The sequence below is a fragment of the Notolepis coatsorum genome, assembly GCF_963971535.1.
Source record: "Notolepis coatsorum genome assembly, chromosome: 8".
Lineage (NCBI taxonomy): Eukaryota > Metazoa > Chordata > Actinopteri > Aulopiformes > Paralepididae > Notolepis > Notolepis coatsorum.
This window is the reverse complement of record NC_140172.1, coordinates 76,309,938-76,326,407: the sequence shown is the minus strand read 5'-3', so window position 1 is coordinate 76,326,407 and position 16,470 is coordinate 76,309,938.

Genomic DNA, 16,470 nt, shown 5'->3' with positions numbered 1-16,470 from the left:
CAAATTTGCAATGCATGAGGGTCATCCTTTTGTGTTAAATGACTGCATAAGGAAAGCATTTGTTGACTCGCATGTTGATAAGAGAGTATTAAAACTTGGAACTTGAAAAAGATCTGTTTAAGGTAGAAAAATGTTGATTAATTTGTGATTAATCGTGAGTTAACTATGGACAATCATGCGATTAATCCTGTTAAATATTTTAATCGATTGACAGCACTAATATATACATATAGAAATACGGGACTTAGCGTCTACCCATCTCCCTCCTCCTCCATCTCTTCCCCCACCTTCCCTCCTCCTACTTCACCTCCTCACTACGCCACCTCCTCTCCTTATACTCCTCCTCCTTCCCTCCTGCTACTTCACCTATACCACCTCCTCCTCATTTGTAAGTTTTGCGTTACGTACGGCTGTCCTTAAGAATGCTACATGCTTGGACTCTGGTCCCTCAATATTATATATAACGTGCTGGAGAAACTCCCATGCATTAACACACTGCCTGGGGTACTTTATGTCAAATACATAAAATGCTTTAAAACACGTATCAACTGCCCCGAGCATTGTGCTTTTAGGGTGTGCCCGACCTGCATAGATCACGAATGCCTGAGCACAACATGTGTGTGGTTCTCCCAGCACCAAAACCGAGGGAGAGGGTCTTGCCTGCTGGAGGTACTCCACCATATTTGTCTTAACCTAAAACAAGCACATAAGCAAAGAAAGAATGTTAAATACAGGTGAATCTTGGGTTGACAGCAAATCATAAGCAAGATAACAGGTTTATACCAACTATATAAGGGAGCTAAATTAAATCAATTTTTTTTTCTCATGCCAATGGAATGTGCAATGACATTTTGGAGTGCTTTTGGAGTGGTTTTAACTCGTCTTTGTAAATGAGGGAAACCTCAATGCCTTTTCGAGTTTAAATAGAGGTTATGGGGGCCTGGGGGACTTTGGTTGTCAGACCTTGGCTTGGTGGTGGTGCAACCAAACTCTGTGGGTGCAACCTATAGGCTCTCTGAAGCAGCAGATAGGCTCTCTGAAGCAGCAGATAGGCTCTCTGAAGCAGCAGATAGGCTCTCTGAAGCAGCAGATAGGCTCTCTGAAGCAGCAGATAGGCTCTCTGAAGCAGCAGATAGGCTCTCTGAAGCAGATAGGCTCTCTGAAGCAGCAGATAGGCTCTCTGAAGCAGCAGATAGGCTCTCTGAAGCAGCAGATAGGCTCTCTGAAGCAGCAGATAGGCTCTCTGAAGCAGCAGATAGGCTCTCTGAAGCAGCAGATAGGCTCTCTACAGCAGATAGGCTCTCTGAAGCAGCAGATAGGCTCTCTGAAGCAGCAGATAGGCTCTCTGAAGCAGCAGATAGGCTCTCTGAAGCAGCAGTTAGGCTCTCTGAAGCAGCAGTTAGGCTCTCTGAAGCAGCAGTTAGGCTCTCTGAAGCAGCAGTTAGGCTCTCTACAGCAGTTAGGCTCTCTGAAGCAGCAGATAGGCTCTCTACAGCAGATAGGCTCTCTGAAGCAGCAGTTAGGCTCTCTGAAGCAGCAGATAGGCTCTCTGAAGCAGCAGATAGGCTCTCTGAAGCAGCAGACAGGCTTTCTGAAGCAGTAGATAGGCTCTCTGAAGCAGCAGATAGGCTCTCTGAAGCAGCAGATAGGCTCTCTGAAGCAGCAGATAGGCTCTCTGAAGCAGCAGTTAGGCTCTCTGAAGCAGCAGTTAGGCTCTCTGAAGCAGCAGTTAGGCTCTCTACAGCAGTTAGGCTCTCTGAAGCAGCAGATAGGCTCTCTACAGCAGATAGGCTCTCTGAAGCAGCAGTTAGGCTCTCTGAAGCAGCAGATAGGCTCTCTGAAGCAGCAGATAGGCTCTCTGAAGCAGCAGACAGGCTCTCTGAAGCAGTAGATAGGCTCTCTGAAGCAGCAGATAGGCTCTCTGAAGCAGCAGATAGGCTCTGCTCTCTGAAGCAGCAGATAGGCTCTCTGAAGCAGCAGATAGGCTCTCTGAAGCAGCAGATAGGCTCTCTGAAGCGGCAGTTAGGCTCTCTGAAGCTTGCTGCTTTGCCTGCCCCGTTAAGCCAATGCGAAGGACGAGGGGGGCTGTGCTTCCTGTTCTGCCCCCTTGCAAATGGGTGTAGCATTCCCTGAGGGGGAGGATATGCGCATTATATTGCTTTTTTTGCTTACCTTGCTTCCTCTAGAACTCCACCCCTCTTTTGCGGACTCCAAAAGCGGTACTGCTGGTTCTGGTGAGGGGAGGTACTGGTGGTTCTGGTGAGGGGAGGTACTGGTTCTGGTGAGGGGAGGTACTGCTGGTTCTGGTGAGGGGAGGTACTGCTGGTTCTGGTGAGGGGAAGTATTGGTGGTTCTGGTGAGGGGAGGTACTGCTGGTTCTGGTGAGGGGAGGTACTGCTGGTTCTGGTGAGGGGAGGTACTGCTGGTTCTGGTGAAGGGAGGTGCTGGTTCTGGTGAGGGGAGGTACTGCTGGTTCTGGTGAGGGGAGGTACTGCTGGTTCTGGTGAGGGGGGTACTGGTGGTGCCTCCTCATCGATATCTTGATCTGAAAGACCAAGACAGAAAACAAAGAAAGACTTTTACAGTAATTTCAGTACCATCCAGTGGCAGCAAACTCCAACACAGGACCAGGCTGGCAGGACCAGACACCAGGACAAGAACAGGATGAGAACCAAGATGAAGAACAGAATAATTTGTGTGTGCATGCATGTGTGTTGAAACCCTACTGAACAATACTGCTTAGTCATGGAAACATTTTCATGGTCAAGAAAGTACTAGCTCTTTGAAAATATTAGCAGCCTGATTTGGTACATTAGGTGGCTGGGCCAGGGCCTGGTTGTCGTTATGTTCTCCTTGCAAGTGCTTTCTGTAAGACCGAATGAAAGAAAATGTTCTGCTACAAACTCCCTCACAACATTGGATATAAAATGTTCAGCTGCTATCGCTATTAGCTCTATCTTTAATTTTTCAAAATGTACAGTTGCTATTGCATGCACTCATCTGTGTTCCACTACACACATGAGTGCATGCTTACCAACTGTCCGTCTGCAACACTACTATCACCAACATCTAAGAAGGGTGATCCCCCCTTGAATGGCCCTTCTAAGGTTTCTCTCCTCCACACTGCCTGTGGAGCTTTTTTCCCTATTGTTAGGTTTTAGTGAGTTTTTCCTTACCTTCGCGTGGGGTATGTCTGGGAGTGCTTGCATTCTTTCATTTATTTGCATTCATCTAAAAATGTTTGGACCTTATGGTGTTCTTGTTCTGTTCTTGACTTATTGTTATGTTTTCTTCTTGACTTGTTTAAAGAAGATCTGTACGGCCCATGGGGACATTAACCTGTGTTGTCGGGCCCTATAAATAAATTTGATTTGATTTGATTTGATTAAGTGAATGAAGCGTTTATATTGTGTGCTACTCGTAAATGTGAAAAGAGAGACTTGGCATCACCAGGAATTAGCCTTTTGCATTTAAAGCATGTATACGCCATCTGCCTTGATATGTTAGAACTCTTAACTTAGTGATCACTTACAAATTCTCTGTAAAGTTTTGAGAACTTGAGCCGGGGGCCTATTTTGGGGATGAGGTTCCGGATTGTTTCGTCATCTAAAAGTTGAAACACCTCCTCATCGATATCTTTATCTGAAAGACAAAAGACAGAAAACAAAGAAATACTTTTACAGTCCAGGCAGCAAACTCCAACACAGGACCAGACACCAGGACAAGAACAGGATGAGAACCAAGATGAAGAACAGAATAATGTGTGTGCATGTGTGTTGAAACCCTATACTGCTTAGTCATGGAAACATTTTCATGGTCAAGAAAGTAAAAATGCTCACCTTTAAAACTGTCTGTGAGCTCTGGCAATTGCCACTCAATTAATTTTTCTGTGACAAAGACTGGCCTGAAACAAAACAGAAAGCAATGTGGAAATGAACACATCTGCAATTAATTAATGCCTCATGCCCAAGTACTCAGCCACGTGTGAACGATTGCCAAGTACTAGCTGACATAGCAGCCTAGAATATTTAGCACTGAATTCAGGTGTAAAAAGCCTCACCAAATGTCTGGCTTCCGCAGTCTACTGCTTAATTTAGTATAGGATGTTGTAAATTGATGCCCGAATCGCGGGACATTAGAGAGATGATGGAAAATGTAGACCTCAAAATGGCTAGCTAGCCAACCAGCTATGTCACCGCATTGAGAGGACAACAGCTTTATTACACACATGGTTAATAAAGATATCAATCATATAACGTTACACAGCTATAGATAGTCTCCAGTTAATCTGGTATCATTACAACCCAAAACACGGTAAAATTAGCAATAACAGTAACGTTACTATTACTGGCTAACTAGGCCTAGCTACTAGCCAGAACCTTTGTAATACTCATAGACTTGGTCACTTTCGGTAGCATGCTTGAACGGTAATGATTTATGTGTCGTGTCGTGTCGTGTGGCTTATTTATTAAAAGAGGTTACCACATATTTTTACAAGGTTAGAGATGAACCGATTATAGAAATGAGTAGCTAAGTTGCAACTTGCTGTGGCTAGCTCTCCCAGCTAGCCACTAGCTGATGACGGGACAGACTTGCTGTGAAGAGCTAGCTAATTTAGTTCGACAACGTTCACAGTGCATGGTTAACACGACGCAATAGGCACAATGGATGGGTTGAGATATAAATACTGTGCTAACGAAACGAGATCTTACCTTGAGTCAGTGAAGTCTTTTCCGTGAAGAGGGTTTGTTGTACCGTGTTGACTGTGAACGTGACTGACTGACTGGAACAAAAGGCATGTACGATAGTTCCCAGTGGGGGAGGGGTGTGCTTTGCAGATCCCAGCGGAAACACCCAGCTCTCTGACCCAACACATGGGTTATGTCTCAGAAAATTGACCCATAATTATTATAACTCACAAATTGGGTCAGAATTGGGTCAAAATTAAATCTCAATAACCCAAATAATGGTTATGCTCAGAGAATTAACCCATAATTTTAACCCAACACGATTAACCAAGAAATTGGGTTATAGAATTGACCCATCTGTTTTTAGTGTGTATATACTGTGAGTGTGCAGGCAGCTCTCTGCACTGCACAGGTCAGGGTAATTGGGTTAACAACCTACCCACTCTACCATGCTCTCTGAGTCAAAAGACTCCCCATTTGCAGGTAGAGTGGGGGTCTTCACATATCTATGTTATTAAGCACCAAAAACCTTGAGAAGGTTTCTCTGGTCTGTGTTGGCCAGTTGATAAAAGGAACTGGCCTGGATACCATCTTAACCTCAGCTAATCTGAACTCACTGGTCTGACAACTGCTGTATGTGATGTGAATTCCATAAAGAAGGCTAGATACTGCATTCAAATCCTGGCTGTAGTCCTGGCCAAGAAGAGAGACGAGGCATTCCAGGCAAAACATCTAGAGGACAACAGTTTGATTTGAAGCAATTGGGTGGCCAATGAAAACAGCCCCATGTTTCACTACTGGACCAATGTCCTTGAAGCAATCAAGAAGGTTCTTATCTTCATCAGATCCTTTTGGGAGGCCAACTTCATCATGATGATCAGTGCACTTGAGTAGCTCATTCCTCTTTACTTTGCACTTGATCATACACACTATCTTGGTGGTAATGATGAAATGTTTTTTAAATGGGGGTCACATTTGAGTATGTTCCAGTGTTTGTAAATAATGTTTTTAACAACTTGAGATGAAGTACTATATTCTGAAATGAACGTGACTCTGTTACCTGGGGTGTGTCTTTTGTCAGATTCCAAAATGGTTTCCCTCTGTACATGTTTTGTCTTATTTCTGGCTGTGTGTACAACTGATGCTTTGTATCCCCTCTGTTCAAATCTGTTGCTCATTTCATCTGCCTTCTTTTCTAGGTCTGCAGGATCACTACAGATACGTTTAAGGTGCAGGAATTGTCCATATGGGATATTCTCTACCATACGTCTCGGGTGATGACTCTGTGCATGTAAAATAGTATTACGGTCTGTTGGTTTGCGAAAAATAGTAGTGTTCAGGTTTCCCTCATTGTCTGTTGATATCCGTAAGTCTAAGAAATCAATATGTTCTCTACTGTGTACCATCGTGAATTTTAAAGTGTGATGTGTACCATTGATGTACTCCCTGAACTGGAATAACTCATCTTCCGAGCCAACAAACACCATGAGAATGTCATCTATGTACCTTTTCCAAAAAATTAAAATTTTCAAGAGGTTTAGGTTAGGTTTACTTTATTTGTTCAAGGGGGACAGTGTACATTAATAAAAAGAAATTACAAATGTAAATGCACCCAATTTGAGCCAAAAGGCTAATTTCCATTGGCAGTCCCCCTGCCAGAAGGTACAGGCTAAAATCCAGTGTAAAAAAAAGGGTTAGCAATAAAAACAGAATAAAATCAAGATAAATAACATTAGAATAAAAACACAACAAAGGCACATAGACATAGTAGGGATACAGGTCACAATACAGTCATGGACACAAGGACAGAGCACATCATGACATATTAAGAGACCCAGACATAGACAGACGCACCATATCCACACACACACATACACACACAGACACCTCAGTGTTGACAGTTCTGGTTTTCAATGAGCCATTCCCTAACCCTGCACTTGAATTAATGGTATGATGTGGACACTCTAATTGTTTGAGGAATTGAGTTCCATTGGTGGGATGCTCTGTATGAGAAGACGGCCTGGCCAAATACAATTCTTTTGAAAGGGATTGTACAGTCCCCCCTTGCCGCACCTCTAGTGTTCCTGGTTGAGGCAGACTTGAGGTTGATGAAACCGGACAAAGGAGGAGGAGCCAATCCACACTTTATTTTAAAAACTAGACAGACGTTTTGATATAGGGTCAGGTTTTCCCAACTGAGTAGATTGTATTTTTTTAGAATGTGACAATGATGGTACCTGAATGGTTTCTTGTCTAGAATTTTTATTGCTTGTTTGTAAAGTGATTGAAGTGGTTTCAGAATGGTGGAATGTGAATTGGACCAGGTTATCAAACAGTATGTGATGTGGGAAAGAACCATTGAATGAAAATATAGCGTTGCTGCCTCGGTTGAAAGGAACTTTCTTATGTACCTGAAGTTTGATAGGCTGAACTTTACCTTATTGCTGACTTTTTTTATGTGATTTTTGAAGCTAAGGTTTGGGTCTATGTGTAATCCTAAATACTTATATTCTGATACTACCTGTAATTTCTGACCGGAGATGAAGATATCCTGCTCTGCAACTTCTCTGTGGCCCTTGGAGACAAACATACAGACAGTCTTAGAGACATTCAATTGTAAACAGCTGTTCTTAAGCCAGGATGTGACATTCACAATGACATTAGACAATTTTGTTGCAACATCTTCTGTGGTTTTAGAGGGGCGAGGCATCTTGGTTGTGGATAAACTGGGATTCCCAGTGGCCCATAAATAGATTGGCGTAATTAGGTGCGAATGCAGAACCCATGGCTGTACCCTGGATTTGAATGTACCATTTATCATCAAGCATAAAGTAATTGGATTTCAAGATAAAATTCCGTCAAGCTGAGTAAAAAATCAGAGGGGACTTCATCATTTGTACTCAGAAAAAATGACATAGCCGCCAGGCCATCCTCATGTGGAATATTAGTATAAAGACTCTCTACATCAAAGGATACTAAATATGCATTTTGTGGGATGGAACTGTTTAACGACTTCAACACATCCATAGTATCTTCAAGGTATGAAGGTAATGTCTTTACAATATCTTTGATGAAATAGTCCACACATGGACTTAGAGGTTCTGATAAGGAATTGTTTCCTGAGACTATGGGGCGTCCTGGCGGGTTTGTCAATTCTTTATGAATTTTAGGTAGTAGATAAATAACTGGTGTGACAAGGAATTCAACTTTTAGGAACTCATATTGTTTTTTTGTGATGTTCTTACTCTTGAGTGCATCATCCAGCATCTTGTCTCTGTCTGTCATCAACTGTTCAACAGGGTTGTGAAGAAGAGACTTGTAAAACGCAGTATTGCTAAGTTGACGTGTGGCTTCACACATGTAATCTTTAACATTTTGTATTACAATAGAGCCACCCTTATCTGCCGGCTTGATAATAATTTTGTAATTTTTTCTCAATTCATTTAAAGCTCTTCTTTCAACCTCTGTTACATTTTGATGCTTGATTGTCTTGTCTGATGAGTTCACAATTTTCTGGATGTCTTGCTCAACTAGTTTACTGAAAGTGACCAAGGTAGGATTCAGAGTACTAGTGGGACTATAAGTTGATGATTTCTTCAATTTATGCATAGGATTAATAGATATAGTCTGATCAGTATTTCTTAAAAGGTGTTTAAGGTGTAACAGTCTGAAAAATGTGTAGCAGTCCACATTCAATTTAAAGACATTAACCTTATTTGTTGGGACAAATGAGAGACCATTACCTAATACCGATTGTTGGGCTGGGGTGAGGTGACAGTCCGAGATGTTAATCATAGCCTGTTGCTCCTGCTCCTGGCTCCATGATCATTGACACCTGCTGCATAGCACCTGAGGAAGCAGAAGCGAAACGCGTTGTGATAAAAAAAAAAGCTAAAACCAGTCCTGAGGAGTGTGCAGTCCCTTCTTTCTTTTGAAGGTATTCTTCTTTTAGCTTTATATATCTCTCTTGCGCTGACCTGCACTTCTAGTCGGGGTCCAACTAGATGTGCACAAGTCTTATTTAGTTTAATATATATATATATATATATTCTTTTATTATTATTATTATTATTATTATTATTATTATTATTATTATTATTATTATTATTATTATTATTATTATTATTATTATTATTATTATTATTATTATTATTATTATTATTATTATTATTATTATTATTATTATTATTATTATTATTATTATTATTATTATTATTATTATTATTATTATTTTTATTAGAAATGTTTTCCTCTGTAAAAAAAAATGCCAGTGAATTCTTTTTTTTCTTCAAAAATGGCCAAGTGACAGCTCTGAGCTCTCTGATCAAGCCTGCTCATCACATAACTGCAGTGATGGCGAGCTGTCAATCACTATAGTGCAACTTATAGTGCACGGGTTGATCTTAGGTGATTATTATCCAATCAAAATAGGCTATTTGAGTAATGTAAGCCCCGCCCCTGCATTATTGTGCATGCCACTCGCGAACGGGATTGAATGATTGACAGCCCTCAAAGTTCTGACACTCAAATCAGAGAAGAGCTCCGTGACTGTAATGATGTCATCAAGTTCCTCGGCTGTTTGATTGATTGATTGATTGAAAATTTTATTAACAGATTGCAGAATGGGTACAATACAGTACAGCTGTAACAACACAGTAGGCTAAATTAAGCTAAATTAAACACTGCAGCGTGACTGTGATGATGTCATCACCAGTGATCTCCAGTAATCGGAGATAGTATAAGGAGTTTGGGGGAGGATTCGCGAAACATGTGTTTACCTGTGGCCAGGGAGAACCGGGAGTTGCATTGAAACCTACCAAGATAGACCCCCACGACCAAGGTTAGCGGACTACCAGGTCAGACGGGCCGACTTAGTCTCGCTCTGAGTGGGCTGGCTGGAAATGACGAATGGAGACCTTTTTCATCAGAAAATATCGAAGGATGGATTTAATTTACAAGTGATCAGATGGGAGGGAGTCTATTTACAAGGGACACTATTTCCTGTAACATCGTCAATGGTCAGTGAAATTTTTTTTTTTATATTTAGTAGCTGTGTGCGGCGGGTCTGTGTTGATTATGAATTAATTGGCTGTATTTTACTGCGTGCGTTCACTGCGTTGGTATGCTTTCTGCGGGTAACGAGCGATTTATTTTTGTCCGCTGTGGCCTGGCCTCTGTGTGTGTGTCTGCATAGAGGCCAAGGGGTGCCTGAGCACCTGCCTTTTTGAGCCTCATCAAAAAAGTGCCCTTTTTGAATTTTTTTTTTTTTTTTTTATTTATTTTTTTTTTTTTTACTGTTACGCATATAGACTGCCCTTCCAACTGAAAAATGTCAGGATAGAATAAAAATATTAGGTAAAGAGAGAGAGATGCCCCATATTCCATTGCAGTTTGCACGGCCTCCTCAGCATGCCTCTCCGCGGACCTATATATTTTATGCATAGCGTGGGTGGTGATGATGATCATGATAGAAACCGCTGTTGAATGCTGGTATTACACTCATTGAGGGACACAAAGAAGTCAAGTCCGATGGGATTTGGGAATCTCAAATACAAATCGGGATTGGAATAAAAAATGCATTTATATTAAACAATACAGAATATACAGCACTTCTTGGAGTCTGTAGGGTAAGCACTTATTCCCTCCCCCCTGAACATTTATGGAGATGTATGGGCCTTTTAAGTCAGTGATAAAAGTGTCTTTCAAGGATAAGTGACCTCCTGCACTGATTATTATAGTTCAATATTCAATATTTGATCACCAAAACCCCCCAAAAAGCATAAAAAAGGGGCCCCCCGCCCGAAAAGGGCGCTTAAAAATCGTGCTCGCGCGCTACGCGCGCTCGCTTAATATATACACACACGTCTTGTGCCCTTTTCAGCCTTAGGGCACCTGCCCTTCTAAAGTCCTGTGCACGTCCCTGTGTGTGTGTGTGTGTGTGTGTGTGTGTGTGTGTGTGTGTGTGTGTGTGTGTGTGTGTGTGTGTGTGTGTGGACACGCGTGTGTGTGGACACGCGTGTGTGTGTCGTTCAGTTCTATATAGTGCTGAGTGATGTGCATCTGAGATTGATCTGGTGATGCGTTCTGTACAACATCTCCTCTCCTCCTTCTCTTCCTCTCTCTCCTCCCTCTCTCTCCTCCCATCCTCCTCCTCTCCCCTCCTCTCCTCCTCCTCTCCCCCTCCTCTCCCCCTCTCCTCTCCCTCTCCTCTCTTCTCTCCCCTCCTCCTCCTCCTCCTCCTCCTCCTCCTCTCCTCTCCTCCTCTCCCTCTCCTCCTCCTCCTCTCTCGTGATGTTTGTAAGTGAGGCGTGTGTGTCAAGAGTTACTCCAAGGTATTTATGACTAGTGCCTGTTGTCTTTAACTGTAGTGTCTGTCTGCTGTCTTCATAACCACACTGTGTGTCTGTACTTCTTTATTACATTTTTTTTTTATCTTTCCTGTCCTCCCCAATATTTTTAACTCACAGCCACCACTGCCACACACATTGGGGGATGTTTTAAAAATATAATTTAACATATAATATAATAATTTGTGCTTCACCAAAAAATGTTGTCAGCAGCCGCCACTGCTGTACATATTGATACTACAACTCTCTACATACATCTAACTAGCACTATTACTCAGTAGTTATTTATATATGTCTTGTTGTACAAAACAAGTCGCTTTGGATAAAAGCGTCAGCTAAATGACAAAATGTAAATGTAAATGTATATTTAATACTCAGTTTATAAAACAGGTAGGTCAAATCAAGCAATCTGATTGGTTCATAGCCGTGGTATATTGACCATAATAAACAAAAGGCTGGCTGTCACAAAACAGTCACATCTAGAGACCTCAAAACCTACACTAGCGAGGCCTTTAACCTTGAACTGGAGAGTCTGGACTGGCCCAGGCAACTACCGCCCTGTTTCTATCCTTACCTCCATCTCGAAAGTCATGTTGAAGAAACATGGCTTGGTTTCAAAACCAAATTTTCAACAATACTAAACAACATGGCCCCCCTAAGAACCACCAGGGTAAAAAATCGCGCGGAGCCGTGGATGCACACTGAAATACTGACCGCTATGAAAACCAGAGACAAAAAATGCTCTGAGTTTTGTAAAAGTCAGTCAAAGCTTACCAAAAGCATGAGCAGTGAACTCCAAGCCCACGTGACTGAACTCAAACTGGAAAGAAACAGACTAAGAAATGACGTAAACTCCATGATCAAAACAGCAAAAAAAAATCATCAATTACAAAATTGAGGAAAACAGAAACAAACCATGTGAACTTTGGAAATTACTCAAAAATCAACTAGGCTGCAGTAAAAAACTTGAAACCAGATTCTCAAACATAAACATAAAGACGGACAACACGCTCATCACAGACAAGCTGGATGTGGCCAATTACTTAAACATTTTCTTCACAAACATAGCCACAACACTGGTAAACAAACTACCGTCCCACTCAGGGCATTATGGGGTAGAACACATAGTAGCATACTACAAGAACCTAGGGGTCCACAAAGACGACTTCAAACTGGAAATGGTAACAACAGATGAGGTACTCAAAAAACTGAGCGCCCTCCAACCTAACAAGGCCACTGACAACATCCCCTCCAAATTCCTCAGAGACTCAGCAGCCGCCATCACCCCAGTCATCACACACATAATAAACCTCTCCATAAAACAGGGACACGTCCCCAAGGACTTCAAAATTGCGAGAGTAACACCGCTGCACAAAAAGGGCAGTAAATTAGACCCAGGCAACTACCGCCCTGTTTCTATCCTTACCTCCATCTCGAAAGTCATGGAAAAAATTGTATACGAACAGGTCGAAAAGTACCTCGCGGAAGAAAATCGAATCTACGAATTCCAATCTGGCTTCAGAACATCCCACTCCACTGACACATGCCTTCTCTATTTAAACGACCACATCAAACAAGAGGTGGATGCGGGCAAATACTGCGGCATGGTCATGCTGGACCTACAAAAGGCCTTCGACACTGTCAATCACACCATTCTGATTGAAAAGCTAAAAGCAATTGAGTCTATCAGTGAGCTGGATGCAATCCTACCTGGAGGGGAGAGAACAGATGGTGGAGGTAAACGGTACCCTACCCCCCCCCCCCCCCCTCACAGTGAGCTGTGGTGTTCCACAAGGAAGCATACTAGGACCGCTACTGTTCCTAATTTATGCAAATGACATGTCGTCAACTTGTGACTGCAACTTGTTCCTGTTTGCGGATGACTCAGCCCTGCTGGTCTCTGACAAGAACAAGTTACAGGTTGAAAAAACCCTCAGCTCGGAACTAGGCAAAATCTGCATATGGCTCGCTGATAACAAACTATCATTACATAAAACAGAGTCCATTCTCTTCGGTTCAAATAACAAACTCAGCAAGACCGACGGTTTCTCAGTTACAGTGGGTGACAATATTGTCACAAGGAAAGAAGAAATTACCTACCTGGGCCCTAATTTATCAATTTTTCTTAGAAAGTATTCTATTTTCATACGTAAGCACAGAATTTAGAATGTGTGCACGCACAAAAAAAACTGGATTTATCAACCGTGCATACACAGGTCCTACGCTCCTCCGTGTTGATAAATACCTCTGGGTATTTAAATACCTCTACCCATGGGATGTGAAATAATGGACTGACCCGAGCGGAACTCTGAGAAACTTCACGGGAGATTGTTCACTGAGGCGCTGCCGAACCAAGAAGACACAATGCGTGTGTTATGGGATAAATAAAAGGCTGATTTGTAAACGGTGATGTCAGATATCAACGGCTCCCTAAGACCATTGCTGCAATTCTGCCTGGACAGCTCAAAATACTAATAAAGACCGTTCGTTGACGACTGTTTGTCGTTGGTGGTGTGATTGATTGATTGAAAAGTTTATTAACAGATTGCAGAATGGGTACAATACAGTACGGCTCAATACACACAATTGTTAAGGGGATGCAGACCAGAGAAAGACTTTTGTCTTGTTTACATCAGGGTCCCCCCCTGTTGTTGTCGGTATTAGCCTAATACCGACAACAAAATAGATGCCTCTAAAAATCATATACTATTAGGTAGCCTATATGAATTACATATAATAGCAGCCATAGCCTACATTATGCAACAGTAACTTGCGCATACCAGTGTATGCCACGGACCAGTGTATACCTTATATCATATCATATTCATATAATAGTTTACTCTATCAGCATACCAGCATGTAATATGTTCTGAGTGTGTATCTACCTCAACTCCTTATTATTTTGCGCATAGATTTCAGAAATACGGGAACGTTTTGATTTATATTAAAAGGCTTTGACATTGTAAAACTAAATACGTGGAATTCTGTATGCATAATACAAGTCATATCACCCACACGATATATGCTCTGTGTCCAGAGCATGTATGCTTTTCATTCCTTTAAGACACATTATTGCAAGGGTTTTGTAATACACATACACCCTCATTGCAATGCGTTTTTTATTCTTTCTTATACAGTAGGAGGGGGAAGAACACTATATTGTGGGTGTTCATATGACTTGTATTCTGCTTACAGCTTCGAAATTCCACTTGTTTCGTTTAACGTAAAGCCTTTTAAATATAATCAAAACGTTCCCGTGTTTCTGCGGTCTGTGCGCAAAATAATAACGAGCGCAGTCAGTCAGTACACCCCGTATATTCCGATAACGCTATATAAACCATGCTGCATTCATTCTGAGAGAAAATACCTATTATTCCAAATGCTATTTATAGGGTTTTGACCATAATTACACTACTGTTGCTATTTTACAATGAACTATAATGAATTACGGTTCATACAGAACATGCCAGTGTTGAAACTAATGCACAGAAGCTTATTTCCTTGTTGTAATAATATATTCTACCAACGGGCGCGAGCTACGCATGGTCCGACCTGTGCTTAAATATACGCACAAAGTCAAGCACAAGTTCAAATTGATAAATCCCACACTTTGCTTAGAAATGATCGTACACACGGGTTACGCACATATCTGTGCGTACGCCACGTTGATGAATGAGGGCCCTGCACAGGAAAATTCGCAGAGTAAAATTTACTCAAATTGAGTAAAAAATTTCTCCCAAAAAGACAGTATTGGCTCCGAGTCAAAATAGAGTCAAATTGACTCTTGTCACAGAGTTAAATCTTCAGAGTTATTTCTACTCCATTTAGTGTTAACATTTAACTCTACAAAATGCCAATTTGCTCCATTTAGCATAAAGTAAAAACAACTCTAACATCATTTCACTCAACACAGAGTTGTATTTTACTCCGTAGAGTTGTGATTCCATCAATAGAGTTGTATTTGACTCTGTATAAGAGTAGTAATTGCCTCAATATAGAGTTATAATTCCCTCAATATGGAGTGTTATTTTAATCTATAGAGTTATTTTTCACTCAATATAGAGATATTTTAAGTTATATTTCACTCAATATAGAGTGGTATTTTAATCAATATAGAGTTATATTTCACTCAATAGAGTTATATTTCACTCAATATAGAGATATTTTAAGTTATATTTCACTCAATATAGAGATATTTAAAGTTATACTTCACTCAATATAGAGTGGTATTTTAATCAATATAGAGTTGTAATTCCCTCAATATGGAGTTGTAGTTCACTCAATATAGAATAGATTTCACTCAATATAGAATATCATATTTCACTCAATATAGAGTGGTATTTTAATCAATATAGAGTTGTAATTCCCTCAATATGGAGTTGTAGTTCACTCAATATAGAATAGATTTCATATCATATTTCACTCAATATAGAATTAAATAATAATTTACTCTGGAATAATACATTTAAAATAAACGGGGTCAAAGCAGAAATCAGTATTTAACAATGCACTTTTATTTGCAACAGGCATATCCTTTGGGATGCAAACAGTTTTACAACAGCGTGTGAACAAGAATCATTACTTCAAGGGGCGATCGATAGAAAAAAAGGTCATTAATAAAATAAGATTTATCAATAAGCTTGTGCAATCTTGTTTTGTCTTCAGTTGCCAAGAAATTTGAAATTCCTAGTACCTTGGACTTAAAGGTCTATGATGACTTAAAACACTGAAGTCGACAAGGAGGCGTTTCAGTTTGTTATAAAGAAACCAGACATGGGTGTGTTGGAGATTTGTTCACCCCAAGTTGCTTATTAACATGGAGCCTATAGCCTCATCCAAAATGTCACACAGGTACTGTATATGTTTGTACTTTGAAATGATCTTTGTTTCTATACGCCCAATGTAATGTAACATAGTAAAAAAAAAAAAAAAAAACGCGTCTGAGGAAGAACTTGCTTGGTGTGGATCCTTCCTAATCTAATATGATCTTTTTACATTACACTTGTCACAAACATTCCTCTCTTGCTAATCACACTTGGTATATGTCTACGTGATTGTTAGATTCAGTGAGCCCCTCTGCAAACAACTCCATTATATACAAAAATCACCATGACTTCAGGCTTCATGGGGAGAGTAATCGATAAAAAAAAGGTCATAAATAAAAGACAATTACATTTTGGCCTCTGTAAAGTGACAGCAGCATCTGTACACCCTTTTAAAAAGGGATAGCTCACCCAAAAAAAGAAATCTATCAATTACACACCCCATGAATCCTTGAATTCATGGAGATTTGTTTGTTTGTCGCATTCCTGAGCCAATAATTCAAGCCAGTCATCAAATTATTGGCTCAGGAATGCAACAAAAAGAAATCACCATGACTTCAATTAAGGCTTCATGGGGAGAGTAATCGATCAATTACATTTTGGCCTCTGTAA